Source organism: Ictidomys tridecemlineatus, chromosome 11 (genome assembly GCF_052094955.1).
Source record: "Ictidomys tridecemlineatus isolate mIctTri1 chromosome 11, mIctTri1.hap1, whole genome shotgun sequence".
Lineage (NCBI taxonomy): Eukaryota > Metazoa > Chordata > Mammalia > Rodentia > Sciuridae > Ictidomys > Ictidomys tridecemlineatus.
Window position 1 is genome coordinate 19,015,777 of NC_135487.1, and position 16,560 is coordinate 19,032,336.

Sequence of the window (16,560 nt, forward strand, 5' to 3'; positions counted from 1 at the left end):
ACTAAAGTTGTGTGATTTAGAAGGGATTTCAGCAGGAGTTTGGATGGAATGGATGTTTCCTGCACACTGGAATCTCATAGTAGGCACGTGTAGTGAGATGCATTTTCACACCTGACTATGATGGAGATGCCAATTAGGTTACAAATCCTAGGAGTTGTGGACTCACAGCAGGAGCAGCCTTCTAGAAAACAGATCCATGCAATCAGATTTTCTTTCTTTTTTTTTTTAATTGAAGAGAAGGGAGCACTTTCAAACTCCTTTTTTTTTTTTAAATATTTATTTTTCATTATCAGCGGACACAGCATCTTTGTATGTGGTGCTGAGGATCGAACCCGGGCCGCATGCATGCCAGGCGAGCGCGCTACCGCTTGAGCCACACCCCAGCCCTGCAATCAGATTTTCAAAAAGTTGACTCCACAGGTTCTAATGAAGAGTCCTTGCCAGACTCAGGGGCATATGACTAATCCCAGCAGCCCAGGAGACTGAGATAGGAGGATCATAAGTTCAAAGTCAGCCTCTGCAATTTAGCAAAACCCTGTGTCAAAATTTAAAAATGGGCTGGGGATGTGGCTACGGTTAAGCATAGCTGGGTTCAATCCCTGGTACCTAGAAAGTCATCTTATGAGACTAATATCTTCCTCATAATAGCAAAGGCTAGTGGTAATGAACTTTCACTCTGAGCACGTACCTACCACCTAACCATTTAGAATATGTCATTTAATTCTTGTGGCCCTAAAAGGTGTCTTTATGCCCATTTTACAGATAAGAAAATTGTGGATCAGAGACAAAATCATTTGCCTATATGCCCACTATAATAAAAAGTTTAGAGTGATTTTTTTTTTTTTTTTTTTTTTTGCGGGGGGGAACATACCAGGGATTGAGCTCAGGGGCACTCAACTACAAAGCCATATCCCCAGCCGTATTTTGTATTTTATTTAGAGACAGGGTCTCACTGAGTTGCTTATTACCTCACTTTTGCTGAGGCTGGCTTTGAACTCATGATCCTCCTGTCTCAGCCTCCTGAGCTGCTGGGATTACAGACGTGTGCCACCGCACCTGACATCTGGAGTGAAGTTTCTGAATCCAGCACCTTAGGTTTATGTGGCTTGTGGTTAGCACTCTGTTATGCATGGCTGTAGCTAGATTTTCTCTCCTGGGTATTTGTTTTGAAGTTAAAAATGTCCAAACTGAATAATTCCTGAAATTAAAGGATTTACAATATATCCTTGGTAAGAGGAACTATGCCATGCATTTTGGTTTCAGAATACCTACTAAACAGACCTGTCAGTGCCTGGGGTCTGTGCTCAGGATTGGCTGTTTGAAGTCTGCTTGCTTATATGCAAGTTGGGATTCCAGGGTCAAAAGTAACTCAGGAGATCTGTCCAGATTCCTCATTTTGGTGGTGAGCAAACCTTGCTAGTGTGGACTCACTGCATTCAACTGCCAAGGATGAATGTCTGAGCTGGGCATATGCAGGTGTAATACCCCTGCCCACAATAAGCCCATGTTCCAGAAAGAAAGAGCCCCACCTATGGTGCTGTCTAGACAGCTGAGAGCTCTAATGAAGGAATAGATAAGGTGAGAGTGAGAACAGCAAGCCCCTGACCAAGACCTGGGGAGTCAGGGAGGCATCCAGGGAGATGACACTGAGATGAGCATGGAAGAACAAGTAGGAACTTGGCAGCCGAGGAGTGTGGACCAGAGTCCCAGGTGGAGGGACCACTGTGAAGCATGGAAGGAGGACATGGCATGGGGATGCAGCATTTCAGAGGAGAGTACCCTGTAAGCCCTCTGGGAATTTGAAAGTACCAGGAAGCATTTTTTCCTTTATTTAAAAAATTCAAGGACTGGGGATCTGGGGATATAGTTCAGTGGTAGAGTGTTTGCCTAGAAAGTTGGAGGCCCTAAGTTCATTCACCAGTACTACAAAACAGAAAATCATGGGGAAAAAAAAAAATGCTTGTATAGCTGTTTTAGAAAAAAACACATTTCCTAATCCACCTTCCTCACCCAGAGTTGGGAGGAGATTTCCTTGGGGAAATTTCAGGTATTTTAGGCAAGGATGGTAAGTGGTTCGGTTCAGATACTAGAAAATACCCATGCCTGGCCTCTAGAACACTCAGGAAGGTGTTCTAGTTCTCTCTCTTTCTCTCCTCTCTATGTTCACTTTAGCAAATCTACAAACAAGTCCAAGTGTTGCATGTTTCCATTAATTCTGATTGTGGCTAACAGCATTATGGGTATCTTCAAAAAGGGCCATGTCTCCAAGTAATGGAGGGGAGGCCACTCCAAACAGGGGCAATTAAAGAAGTAAAGATGGGGCAGAATGGGTTGTGATGGCATGTGATGGGATGATGGAAAGTCCCTTGAATACCTCCAGAGTTCTCTTTTTGCTAGGGAATAAAATCATTGCCTTTTCCCTGGAGGTGGTTGGAGTCAGGCATTCCCCTGGGCTCAGAGGTGCAGTTCCAGAGTCCACCAGCAGGCGGGGACCTGCACCCACTCTTGGAACCACTATGGAAACCAGCTAGGACCTCTAGGGCAGCAGGGCAGGAGTTGGGCAAACAGGGACGGGAACTAATCTGACTTATTGTGACTTATTGTTGGTCACTGTGCCAGGCATTTTGTGTTGTCTGCCTGCACTGAGTGGGGGGGGGTAGTATCCTCATTTTACAGATGGAGAACTTGAGGCTCAGAGCATCTAGATCAAGGTCATACTGCAGGCATTGGATAAAGCAGGAGTTGGTGCCTGGCCCTAATATGTTGGACTGTGAATAGCACAGGGCAGCTCCTGACAGGGCTATTGCCCTGTCTATTCTGGAGTCCGAGAGTGCTCTGGATTTAGGTCTCTTTCTGACTTTTCTCTTACTCAGTTTCCTACTCCTTCTTTTTTTGTGTTGCTGGGGATTGAACCCAGGGCCTTGTGCATGCAAGGCAAGCACTCTACTAACTGAGCCATATCCCCAGTCCAGTTTCCTATCCCTTTTACTGCCATCTCTGGTCCTTTTGTGGTAAATGGGGCTTGAAGTATTAAGTCTCTAAACCTCCAGGCCAGGCTAGGGCTAGGGAGCTCTTCTTCATAGACACTTGCTCTTACTGCCTGGGGCAAGGTTCCCAACAGGAAGTGCAAGTGAGATGCCAAAGGTGGCCATTAGAAGAGAACATCCCAGGTTGGCTGCCTTGGCCTCCCCCTCTCACTACTGTGACTCTGTGCAGCCTGTCCTCCCTCACCCACAACACCGTCCATGACTACTCCTCCAGGCCATTCACAGCAGCATTAAGACTTGCCAATATTCCGACCATAATGAAAGACAAAGATGCCTGGCACGGGTGCAGCACACCTATAACCGGCAACTGGGAAGGCTGAGGCAGGAGGATCACAAGTTCCAGGTCAGTCTGGAACAAAAAGGGTTAGGTTGTGGCTCAGTGGTGGAGCGTTTGCCTAGCAGGTGTGAGGCAATGGATTGCGTTTGCCTAGCAGTGTGAGGCAATGGATTCAATCCTCAGCACCACATATAAATAAATAAACAGGGCTAAGGATGTAGCTCAGTGGTAGAGAGCCCTGGGTTCAATCCCCCAGTGCTACAAAAACAAATAAATTAGAAAACAAAAGAAAGAGACAGAGGCCCCAGCACAGAAGGCAGCAGCAGTACTCTAGAATCAGAACTACCTGTAGGTGGCGACAGCAACCTGGCCTAGGGACTCAAACCTCCTCACCCCTTTTATTCTGAGAAAGCACAGGACTGGGGCCATTGTGGGTGGTCACTAGAGAATATCCAAACCACGGTCATCCTTGCATGCTTACAGCGGGACTGCAGGGCAAACACTACAGGCTTGTCATGATGACCCCCAGCTACCTCCACCCCTCAGACCCTGACCAGAGCTGAAAGCAGCCTTGCCCAGGTAACAGGGGTGAGCACCTTCACCCAGACACTGTGGGCTTCGTCCCTCACCCTCAGCTCCACCTCCTGCAAGCCTCTCCCATCTGCCACAGGCTGGGCCCCACCCCGTCTCCCTCTCCCTGCCTGCCAAACCAGACTCTTCTACACCTAGACCAGAATCTTGGTAAAATGCAATTCACCTCACATCACTCTCCAAAATTTCTGGGACAAAGGCCAAACTCATTCCTGACCCCCACATGACCAGTCCCTCCCTGCCTCCCACTCAATTTCTTTCAGTTCTGCAATGTGCTCTCCTCCGTTTCTCTGCCCCTTGTCTTCCACTCACCCTCAGTCACCCTCAGTCACCCAGCACTTCCTCTGGGCAGTCTTCACTGGTCCCCAGGCTGCAGAAGGAAGGGCTGCTTGAGTAATTCTCACCCACTCTGTTTCCTGGCAACCTCATGCAGACCCTAAATAGATGGGCCAGAAATAGGGGCATGCCTGAGAGGAGACCTCTCCTTCCTCCCCGGCAGATCCCTGGATCCCTCCCCACCAGTGGGCAGCTAACACCACCCTCCCTCCCAGCTAGAAAGAACAGCTTAAGTTCAGAGCTGTGGCCCTTCATCTGTGCCATCCATGGGGTCTCAGCCCTGTACCCAGGGACTCAGGAGTGCTGGAGGAGATAGTGCCACACTAAGTTTCAAGGAAAGTCAGAAACCCCTAGGGGAAGTAGAAGCCCCGAGGAGACAGAGTGAGGAGTTTCTGTGGAGCTCAGAGGTCTGAGAAAGGGAACTTGCCCACAGCATCTTTCTGCACTGAGCTTCGGGGCGGGGTGGGGGGTGGGGGAGGGGGTTCTCACTGGTTCTCATTCTTTTCCTGGCGGAGAGTTTCAGGCACACATCTTCCTCTCCAGGTGGCAGCTTTCCTGTCTGTAAAATGGAAAGGAGAAAACTTGCATCTCACGGTGTTACAAGCTTAGAGCCAGCCAGGTTTCCCTCCCCACTCCCCAGGGTCCCAGGCCTTCTCACCAGCCCCAGATACAGGAAGACTCAAGTTTGTGTCCTGTCCAGGCTAGGGATGGTGAGGACAGATGACATCAGAGCAGGCATGCTGCTATGGGCCTTGAGATAGGGACCAGGAAATCCTAAGAAACAGAGGAAGAGGACTTCTGACCTTCAACTTCAATCTCTTTTCTTTGCAGCTAGGAAAACTGAAGCTTAAGAGAGAGTCACAGCTATTGTCTGAGTGTTATTTGGACACTAGTTTGTCCTGCAGCCTGGGAAGGGACTGTGACAGAGACCAGCCAGGTACTCAGGCTCTGAACTTCCCAGAGAATGTCTCTCTACCTGAGAGGAAGGGGTCATGCTCATGGACCTGGAGGAAAGTGTGGCTACAGAAGCAAGGTGAGACCCCACATTCCAGAATCTCCCAGTTAACTACTCAACAAATGCCAGGCTCTGTAGAGACAAATGAAAAAGAGACATGCCTGGCCTTCATGGGACTTAGGCTGACTGGGGAAGAGATATTAAGAAGAGAAGCCATGGAGCCAGGCATGGTGGCACATGCTTGTAATCCCAGCAATTTGGGAGGCTGAGGCAGGAGGATCATGAGTTCAAGGCCAGACTCAGCAATTTGGCGGGACCCTGTCTCAAAAAGTAAAAGGGCTGGGATGTAGCTCAGTTCAATCCTCAGTACCAGAGAGAGAGAGAGAGAGAGAGAGAGAGAGAGAGAGAGAGAGAGCGAGATTTGATCATTTTACGCAGTATGCTCACTATGTGCAAGTGTGTAACAGGGAGTTACTCTGGGGGCTCATTGAGGCTTTTGGAGTGTGTGATGCTTGAATTGAAACTGTAAGCGTGAAAATGTTTACCCAGAAGGGTGGTATATATATTTTAGTGGAGGAAGTACATATGCAAATGTCCCACGATAGGAAGGAGCACAGCACAATTTAGAAGGCCAAAGTTTGCCTTCTCAAGAGGGCAGTTTCTTTCCCTTTTTTCCACCCAAATCACCCACACACAGGAAGAGAATAAGAAACAGGAACTCCATTTTCTAGGAAGACTTTTTGTTCTGCCTTGGGGATTACCATCTCCAGGCTGGCCTTGAATTCTTGGGCTCAAGTGGTTCTCTACCTCAGCCTCCCAAGCTCTGGGACTATACGCAGGCTCCACCATACCCCGACCAAGGGAGGTGTTTCTGGCCCTAAACTACAATATTGCAGAAAAATGTCAAGTGCTCCCAATTCCATTTTGGTTAAATAATGAAATTATTAAATAATGTGGCCTTTTATCTGGTTCTAAACTTTTTTTATATTTATTTTTGAGCTGGACACAATATCTTTATTTTATTTATTTATCTTTATTTTGGTGCTGAGGACCAAACCCAGGGCCTTGCACATGCTAACCCAGTGCTCTCTCACTGAGCCACAATCCCAGCCCTGGTTCTAAACTTTGACCTCTTCAGTTCTGCTCTTTTCTTTCTTTCTTTCTTTCTTTCTTTTTATTTGTACTTTTTAATTATACATGACAGTAGAATGTATTTTTTTAATTATTTTTTTAGTTGTCAATGGACCTTTATTTTATTTACTTTTATGTGGTGCTAAGGATCAAACCCAGGGCCTCACCCATGCTAGGCAAGTGCTCAACCACTGAGCCACAATCCCAGCCACAGTAGAATGTATTTTGAGATATCTTACATACTTGAAGAATAACTTCCCCTTTTTGTGGTTGTCCATGATGTGAAGTTACACTGGTGGCATATTCATATGCACAAAGGAAGGTTCTGTCCCATTCATTCCACTGTCTTTCCCATTCCCATCCTCCTTCCTTCCCTTCATCCCCCTTTGTCTAATTCAGTGAACTTCTATTCTTCCCTCCCCACCCCATTTATTATGTGTTAGCATCCTCATATCAGAGAGAACTTTAGCAGGCCTGCTCTTTCTTATAGTGCAAACAGATGCAAGGCCAATTCCTGGCTCTAGGAATGAAAATATTTCTTGTTAATAACTCCTTCAAAAACTAGCCTCATAAAGAGGAAAATGAACTGTCCTTTCTCCTCTGAAGCCACAGAAACAGAAATATTTGTTATTCTGCATCCCCAAAATGAGTTTAATGGCTGGGGGTAGACAGGGCAAGGGTAGCTCAGTGGTAGAGCACTTATCCAGCATACAGGAGGCCTTGAGATCAATTTCCAACACCAGAAAAAAAAAGAAAGAAAGAAAGAAAGAAAGAAAGGAAGGAAGGAAGGAAGGAAGGAAGGAAGGAAGGAAGGAAGGAAGGAAGGAAGGAAGGAAGGAAAGAAAAAGAATGAGAGCCAGGCACAGTGGCTCATACCTGTAATGCTAGTGGCTTGGGGGGCTGAGGCGGGAGGATCTTGAGTTCAAAGCCAGCCTCAGTAACTTAGCAATGCACTAAGCAACTCAGCGAGACCCTGTCTCTAAATAAAATTCAAAAAAGGGCTGGGGGTGTGGCTCAGTGGTTAAGTGCCCCCTGGGTTCAATTCCCAGTACCAAAAAAAAAAGAAGGCTGTTTAAACTCAGATAAAATAAGGATCAAAACAGGAACTTCAAAGGAGAATCAATCCTGTTTTCCTGATCAGTGTGGCAATGTGGAAGATTATTGATAAAAAAGAGAGCCCTGTTGGGCTGGGGTTGTGGCTCAGAGGTAGAGCGCTCACCTATCATGTGTGAGGTCCTGGGTCTGATCCTCAGCACCTCAAAAAAATAAAATAAACACCTATAACTAAAAAAGAAATATTAAAAAAAAGAGAGAGCCCTGTTACTATACATCTGTTCTAGAAAGACCTGTTCATACAAGAGTCCTAAAAGACAACCAAATTCCAGATTCCCCACTGCTCTGCTCCCTGTGGGAGTAACTGTTACATTCCAGAAATTAAGTCTGTGATGACAATTGGCTCTTAACCAGTTGAGCTATGAAAATTTGAGCCATTTTAAATTGACATCTCTTAATAACTTCTAAGCTTTTTTCTTTGGAAGGGTGAGTCAAAGCAAAAGATTTTTGGCAACTTCCTTCTCCTACATGATATATGACAAGCATGAAATAACAGGGTGCACTTCTCAGAGGAATTTTAAAGAAGTTCCTGGAAATGAAAAATAGAGAAAGCAGGAAATTTTTTAAATGATAGAATTTTAACAGGGGTTAACTTCGTGCTTTGAACATAACCCTTAATGCTCTGCCACTGTGGCTTATTTTACTTACTTATTTATTTACCTTTGGTGCCAGGGATTGAACCCAGGGGCATTAACCACTGAGCCACATCTCCAGCCCTTTTTTAAGTTTTATTTTGAGACAGGGTCTTGCTGAGTTGCTTAGGGCCTTGCTAAGTTGTTGAGGCTGGCTTTGGACTTGCAATCCTCCTGCCTCAGTCTCCCAAGTGGCTGGGTTTTCAGGCATGTGCCACCATGTGTGACTCACTATGGCTTATTTTAAAACTGACTTTTTTGTCCCCCCTTCCTCTTCTCTTCTTCCACTTCCTAATCACAAGGGAAGCAAGACTGGCCTTCTTCCCATCCTAGGCCAAGTTATCTGTCCTTGAACTCACAGACCTCAAAAATGAAAGAGTCCAGACTTGGGAGTCTGCACCTGTAGAAGCAAGGCTGTCTCATGAGAATACAAATGAATCTCCAGTCCCACACTGCAGAGCTGAAGTTGAGCCTTTGAATCACCTCTTTAAAAGCCTACTGTTCCCCCTGACAGAATCATAGCCTCTGGGATAGAAGTCCCCTCTGTCTCCTTTGCTAGCAAAGCAATAAAATATTTTTTTTCTTTTTCTCAAAACCTTGTCCTCCTTATTGGATTGGCATCAGGGACAAGGACCAAGTTTCCAGTATCAGAATGATTAGATGAAGTCTAGTCAGGCCCAGAAAGACAAACCCTACGTGTTCTCACATGTGGAAGCTAAAGATGATTGCAAAGAAGCAGAAAATAGTGGTCACCAGACCCTGGGAAGAGTATGGGACAGCGAGGGACCACCGTGAAGACAGAGGGTGGTGGCCCCCTGAGGCTGTTACCCACTACAAAGAGGGTATGTGTTCTTCCCTCCTGGCTCCCTCTCCCAAACAATCTTACCAACCCCCAAAACAAGCTGCCCCGTGAAAATGAGGGTGCCTTCACTAGCAGGACTCCAAGAATAAACTAAATAAGAAAATGAAACTGTTGGGGTCACCATAAAAAGACAGAAGACAAACTCCTGGACCCTTGACCTGTTACTCACTAAAGCATGGTATAAGCTGGGCACAGTGGTGCTCACCTGTAATCCCAGTGAATCCAGAGGCTGAGGCAGGAGAATCACAAGTTCAAGGCCAGACTCAACAACTTAGTGAGACTCTGTCTCAAAAAAAAAAAAAAAAAAAAAAAAACAGGCTTAGAATGTGGCTCAGTGGTTGAAACATGATGAGTTCAATCCTTGGGATGGATGGATGGTTGGATAGATAGATAGATAGATAGATAGATAGATAGATAGATAGATAGATAGATAGATAGATAGATAATAGATCGATAGATAAATGTGTTCTCTGGGCAGCTATCACAGCCCAACCAACTAGAGATGGAGATGGTGCTCGATGGCAGCTGCAGTGGAAGAAATACAGCAGTTCCTAGGATAAATTTAATGTCCAATTTCATGAGGGCAGGAACCAGGATGTTTGCACAAGAAAAACAATCCAGGCATGGTGGCCTATGCCTGTAATCCCAGCAACTGGGGAGACTGAGACAGGAGGATCATTAGTTCAAAACCAGCTTCAGCAATTTAGCAAGGCCCTAAGCAACTCAGTGAGACCCTGTCTTTAAATAAAATACAAAATAGGGCTGGACATGTGGCTCAGTGGTCAAGTGCCCCTGAGTTCAATCCCCAGTAGCCCCCCTACCTCCCCCCTAAAAAAAGAAAAAGAAAAAAACATCTTTTGAAGCCTTACCCTTGGACAATGAAAAATTACCAAATCAGTCCACCCAGACAATCAATAAAAGCTTACATCTCCCTGTGTTCAGGAATAGTGTGGTTCCCCTCTTGATTAGTGCTGTGTCCTTTGGCTGAAACTCCAATTAGAGCCTGGCCTGTAGGTGTTCAGCCTCTTTTCTGTCATTGCCATAACAAAAGATCTCACCTCCATGGACTGGGGTTGTAGCTCAGTGCTTGCCTCTCACAAGTGAGGCACCACATTAAAAAAATAAAGATATTGTGTCCATCTACAACTGAAAAAAAAAATCCCACCTCTAGCAACAAGTGTGGGGTGGGAAGGATGGAGAGAAGATGGTTAGTGGGTACCACAGCATGAATGGATGGGAAGAATAACTTCTGTTCTCTAGCACAGTAAGGTATCTATGGTTGGCAATAATTACTTGACTGTTTTTTTTTTTTTAATCCTGGTACTGGGGATTAAACCCACTCAACTATGTCCCCAGTCCTTTTCAGTTTTTATTTCGAGACAGTATCTCCCTAAATTCTGAGCCTGACCTCAAACCTGCCTCAGCCTCCTGAGTAGCCAGGATTACAGGTGTGTGTGTTACTGTGGCTGGCTTTAATTGATTATTTCAAAACAGCAGAGAGGATTTGAACATTCTCAACTCAAAGAAATAAATTTTGTCTGAAGCGATAGATACACCCGTTACCCTAATCTGATCATTACACATTATAAACTTGTATCAAAATGCCACACTGTATTCCATAAATATGTGCAATTACTATGTGTCAATTAAAAATATATTAATATTAAAAAGAAGATGAAATCTACCAAATCTTGTAGAAAGTAGAACAAAAGGGTGAAGAGATAAAGAATTGATCCAGAAGATCCAACATTTGACTAAAAGGAGCTCCTGAAAGAAATAATAAAAACAAGGAATCACAGATGTTTCCAGAATCAAGGAGCCTGAGTCCCCAGATTTAAAAAATCCACAAAAGCCTGGGAGTAAGAATGAAAGCCCTGCAGACGAGTGAGCACATGATATATCAGAACCCTAGGAACAAGCAAGAAGTCCCCCAAAGTGGGCACGGTGTTGCACACTATAATCTCAGCAGCTGAGGCAAGTTCAAGGCCAGACTCAGCAACTTCCTGAACCCTGTCTCAAAAAAAAAAAAAAAAACCGTGGTGGGGAGTGGCTGGGGATGTAGCTCAGTGGTAAAGCACCCCTGGGTTTAATCCCCCTTGCAAAAAAAGAAGAAGAAGAAGGAGAAGGCTATTTGACTTCCCACGGGCTAGCATGCTACCACGGGACATGGAGCTACACTCCCACACTCTGGGGAACCTAGTTTTCAACCTGACACTTGGTACTAGCCAGACTACTGTTGAAGAATAAATAACTGCACATTGGTCTTAGGTTTACAAACAGTTTGAGAAAACTGTAAAACACACACCCAGGGCCTGGCAAAATGTCCCATCTAAGCTCTTGCCAAGTGTACAGTTCAGTAGTATTAGGCACGTTCATACAGCTGTACAACAGTTAGCAGAGAGGATTTGAACATTCCCAACTCAAAGAAAGAATTTTTGTCTGAAGTGATAGATATACCCATTACCCTAATCTGATCATTACACATTATATACTTGGATCAAAATTCTGTACAACAGATCTCCAGATTTTTTTTTTTTTTTTTCAGTGCTGGGCATTGAACTCGGGACCTTGTGCATGTGAGGCAAGCACTCTACCAACTGAGCTACATCCCCAGCCCTCCAAATATTCTTCATCCTGCAAAACTCCAACTTTTACCCATTAAACGACTCTCCATTTCCTTCTTCCTTTGTCCCCAGGTTACCTTTATTCTACTCCCTGTCTTAGTCTATGAGTGCCTTAGGTTCCGCAGATGAGTAAAATCTGCATGGCATTTATCTTTTGTGACAGCTCACTGAGCATAACTTCCTCAAGTTTTATCCATGTTGTAGCATATGCCAGAATCCCCCTCCTTTTATTTATTTTTAGGTACTGGGAATTGAACCTAAGCCATATCTCCAGCCCTTTTTACCTTATATTTAGAGACAGGGTCTTGCAAGTTTGCTCGGGGCGTTGCTGAATTACTGAGGCTGGCTGAATTTAGTGAGCCTCCTGCCTCAGCCTCTCCAGCTGCTTGGATTTCAGGCATTTCTCACTGCAACCAGCTTCCCCCGCACACCTTTTTTTTTTTTTTTTTTGGTAGTTGTAGTTGTAGATGGACAGAATGCCTTTATTTTATTTTTATGTGGTGCTGAGGATTGAACCCAGGCCCTCACACATGCTAGGCAAGTGCTCTGCCGCTGAGCTACAGCCCCAACCCAACCCATCTTCCCCTTCCTTTTAGTAGCAGAATTATCTAACATTGCATGTATTTCACTGCATATTGGGGGAAGGGGGTACCGGGGCTTGAACTCAGGGGCGCTCAACCACTGAGCCACACAACCCCAGCCCTATTTGGTATTTTATTTAGAGACAAGGTCTCACTGAATTGCTTAGCACCTCACTTTTGCTGAGGCTGGCTTTGAACTCATGATTCTCCTGCCTCAGCCTCCAGAGCTGCTGGGATTACAGGCATGTGCCACCATGCCCAGCGTATTTCACTGTATTTTGCTCATTCATTCATCTATTGTCAGACATAAGTTAGTTCTGCTATTGGCTTCTATGAACACAAGGTAGAGATATCTGCTTTGAACATCTATTTGAGGTGCTACTTTCAATTCTTTTGGGTATCCACCCAGAAATGGAAATGCTGAATCATAATGGCAATTGCATAGTTTTTCATTCAGAAAAACTATGGTTTTTTAAAAAATTTTTAGTCGGGGGGTTACCGGGGATTGAACTCAGGGGTGCTCAACCACTGAGCCATATCCCCAGCCCTATTTTGTATTTAGAGGCAGGGTCTCACTGAGTTGCTTAGTGCCTTGCCATTACTGAGGGTGGCTTTGAACTCAAGATACTTCTGTCTCAGCCTCCAGAGCCACTGGGATTATAGGCCTATGCCGCCACGCCCAGCGAGAAGTTTAAAAAAAAGTAAAAAAGTTTAAGCATTTTTAAATTTTTAACAAAGAGATAACTTTTTAATTAACCTTTGCTGAAAGGAGATAATGGCCCCCGCTGCTGCCCTAATACTTAGAAATCGCACAGATGTTTTTCTAGTGTTAGAACAAAGCTCCCAGAGACTGGCCAAGTCTCTGCTCTCTGGTTCAGGGCTGTGATCCCTCAGAGAGACGTATCTGACACAAGGGAGCAGGACTGCAGCTGCCAGTCAGTCCCAGTTAGGAAGAGACAGGGGCAAAATGCTCTTTGTGGTGGCTGGGGAATGTAGCCCAGAGGTTGAACACTTGTCTAGCACTGGAACCTCCAAAAAATGGGAAGAAAAAGAAAGAAAGGAAGCAAGACTTCTGTGCTCCACGCCACTTCCCCAGGTCCAAGTTTGCAGGTTTCACTTAAGGCTCTGCCTGCACCAGTGCCACCCTCCCTGCTCAGCCCCTGCCTCCCAATTACTGCTCCTGCAACATCTGTCTATGAACCCCACGTTTACGGAACCAGGTTTGCTCTGCAGGCTGCACAGTATATCAACCAGGAGAACGTCTTCTGTCCCTTGTCCATATAGTCAGGGAACCAGGAGGGGCTGAGGCTCTAGTAAGGGTCACAGCTAGTTGAGGGGACACACCCACACTGAGCATCTCTTTCCAAGAGTGACCCATTTTCCCTGGGGAGCATCTGTGTGGGGAGGGAGCACCCTCCCAGACAGTCCCCGCGACATCTCGGTGGAGAGTATTTTTGTTACATTCATTAATATAAAAGTATTCAAACCATGTTATAGAGAAATCTAGGAAACAAATGAAAGCTTACAGATGGCCTTTTGTAACCATCGTTCCCGGCATTTGCGTTTCTGTTTCTGTTCCTCCATCGACATGTTGTGCAACCGCAAGAAAAGTTTCCCACTCGGTCTCACTTTCTGAAATAGGAAGTGAGGTGACAGGAGGAGTGAGATGAGATCTCATCTAAGATGTGTCAGAGATACGCAGGCCCTGGGCAATGACATCAAGAGCTTGGCATGTGCTTGTGCCTGTATTGCAGTAGCCTTTTTGCTGACAGTCCCCATTGTACAGGAGAGACTGAGGCTCAGAGAGGCTAGGGAACTTGTCAAGGTCATTCAACCAAGAAGTGGTGCAGCCAGGATTTGAGCCCAGTTTTGTTGTTTGCTTCTTTGTTTGTTTATTTGTTTGTTTTAAGTCCTCACCCTCTACTGCAATTCTGGGCTAAGCAGAAACCCATGAGGCTTCCACAGTTGGCTGATACACGTGGAAAAGACGTGAGAAACTGCTGTTTTCTTTGGTCTGCAGGAGAAGCCTAGAGAGCTGGGCTAAAATGCTAGCATCTTGATTTTGCATGACTTTATGCAAATCCCTTTCCTTTTTTAAAATTACTTTTTATTTCTTTTCTCTTTTGATACTGGGGATTGAACCCGGGGATGCTTTGTCACTGAGCTATATCCCCAACCCTTTTTATTCATTTATTTTGAGACAGGGCCTCATTAAGTTGCTGAGGCTGACCTGGAGGCAGTGATCCTCCTATCTCAGCCTCTCAGGTTGCAGGTGTGTGACACCATGCCCAGACAAATCCCTTCACTTCTCTAAGCTTTGGTTTCCCCATCTGTAAAATGGTGCTGATCTTGTTTACCTTGCCTATGTGTAGGGAGGATTAAATGAGAGAATGTCTTACAGAGGTTACTGAGAGTCTGGGCTTAATGAATCCACCTATTGGTATTGCTGGAAACATGGACATGTGCCCCCTCCTCTCCATCTCCTCTGCTCGGCTGACCCTCCTGGGCCCAGGCCTCCCATATCCCTCTGTATATCCCTCCTTTCAGCTCTTACAAAGTCCTTCTCTTTTGCTATTTCATCTGGCCCAGCAGAGGCACAGCGGACTGTCTTCATTACTAAAGATGCCCTTAAGGGGCTGTAAAAACAAGCAGCCCCTTTGCTCCAGAAATTCCACTTTATGAATCTATCCCAAGGAACTGTTTTCTACCCATTCATTCCATCAGCCACTGACAACACTGGCTAATTGTTCACCTACTGTGTGTGAGGCCCTGTCCCCCTATACATAGGGGGGTAGAGGGACAAGGTAGGTATATAGCCAGGTCCCTGCCTGTCAGGAGCCAACTGTGTGACTGCTGAGGAAACAGGAAGCAAAGAGTCACACAAATAAATAAATAGCTACACATTATTATTTTTTTTGTGTGTGTGGTGCAAAGATTGAACCCAGGGGTGCTTTACCACAGAGCTATGCCTCCAGCCCTTTTTTGTTTTTTTTGTTTTTGAGTTGGAGCCTCTTTAAATTGTTGAGGGTCTTTGCTAAGTTGCTGAGGCTGGCCTTGAACTTGTGATCCTTCTGCCTCAGCCTCCTGGAAGCAGCTGGGATTACAGGTGTGTGTCTCCATGTCTAGCCAACAACTATATTTTCTAGAACATGCGAAAATGCTCAAGAGACGAAGGCAAGGCAAAATAAGGAATCTGAAATCTTCTGTTGAATGTTATCAGCCAGGTGCCTCTCCTCGAAGGTTAGGACTGCATCTGAGTTCAGCTGAGTCCTGGGGTAAGTTGTGGTGTCCATAAATGTTTATTCAAGGAAAGAAAAAGACAAACAAAAATAATAGACAATCCAGTGGCCAGGGACACTCCCAGCATCCAGATCTTGGTTTATCTGATGGAAAGAATGAGACTCTGGGAAGAAATGACTGATCTTAGGGCAGGGGCAGGGGCCCTGGAAGGTTTTGATTATTATCCTATTTTAATTTTTTTTAATTGTAGTTGGACACAATATCTTTATTTTATTTTTTAATTTTTATGGGGTGCTGAAGATCAAACCCAGGGCCTCACACCTGCCAGACAAGCGCTCCACCGCTGAGCTACAACCCCAGCCCTATCCTATTTTAAAGACAGGGTAGCTTCAGGTGTGGTGGTGCAGGCCTGTAATCCCAGTGGCTCAGGAGGCTGAGGCAGGAAGGTCACAAGTTCAAAGCCAGCCTCAGCAATGGTGAGGCATTAAACAACTCAGTGAGACCCTGTCTCTAAATAAAATACAAAATAGGGATGGGGATGTGGCTCAGGGTTAAGTGCCCCTGGGTTCAACCCCTGGTATTCCACCCCCCACACACACAAAAAAATACAGTGGTGCTGGTTGAAGGATTCAGGGGCCACTCTGAAGGAACTTCCAAAGCTGGGAATTAGAGTAACAAAATAAATATTACATTATCAGATTATTAGTCTAACCATAAAATAAATATTCATGCATCTCTACTGATATAAGTAAATAATTGAGTGAATGAATGAATAAATAAATAAATGAAGAGAAAGAGACAAGTCTTCCCTAGAGAATTCCAAATACTTACTGGATGCTTCCCCTCTGTTTGCCCTGAGTGTGAGCTTGTTAGTGACTTGTTTCCAAAGGACAGGGGTCGGAAAGGGAAAGCAGAGATGTTAACATGGAGAAACATGGAAACGCCAGCTCAACCAAATCTTTGAAGTCACCATCATCAGTGATAATCGTGGATATATCACATGCTCCCCGATAACGATGTCACTTCAGCTCTGCTGTATTCTCCCCTAAATCCATAACCCAAAGGTCAAAAGTGGAACAAGGAGAGACAGAAACTTTCATGATAGGAGCTCTGTAAATTTCTGGAGGAGAAGGACATTAATAGGAAAACAGATAAGATCCCTGTAGGTCTG

General features: G+C 45.2%; 1 long non-coding RNA gene across 1 annotated transcript; it reads left to right on the top strand.

The window, feature by feature from the left end:
• The first annotated feature begins 4,741 nt into the window (after positions 1–4,741).
• On the top strand, positions 4,742–8,677 carry LOC120890902 (uncharacterized). The gene is made up of 2 exons (XR_005735372.2): positions 4,742–5,284; positions 8,385–8,677. It is a non-coding gene; the product is annotated as an uncharacterized LOC120890902 (long non-coding RNA).
• Positions 8,678–16,560: the final 7,883 nt, after the last annotated feature.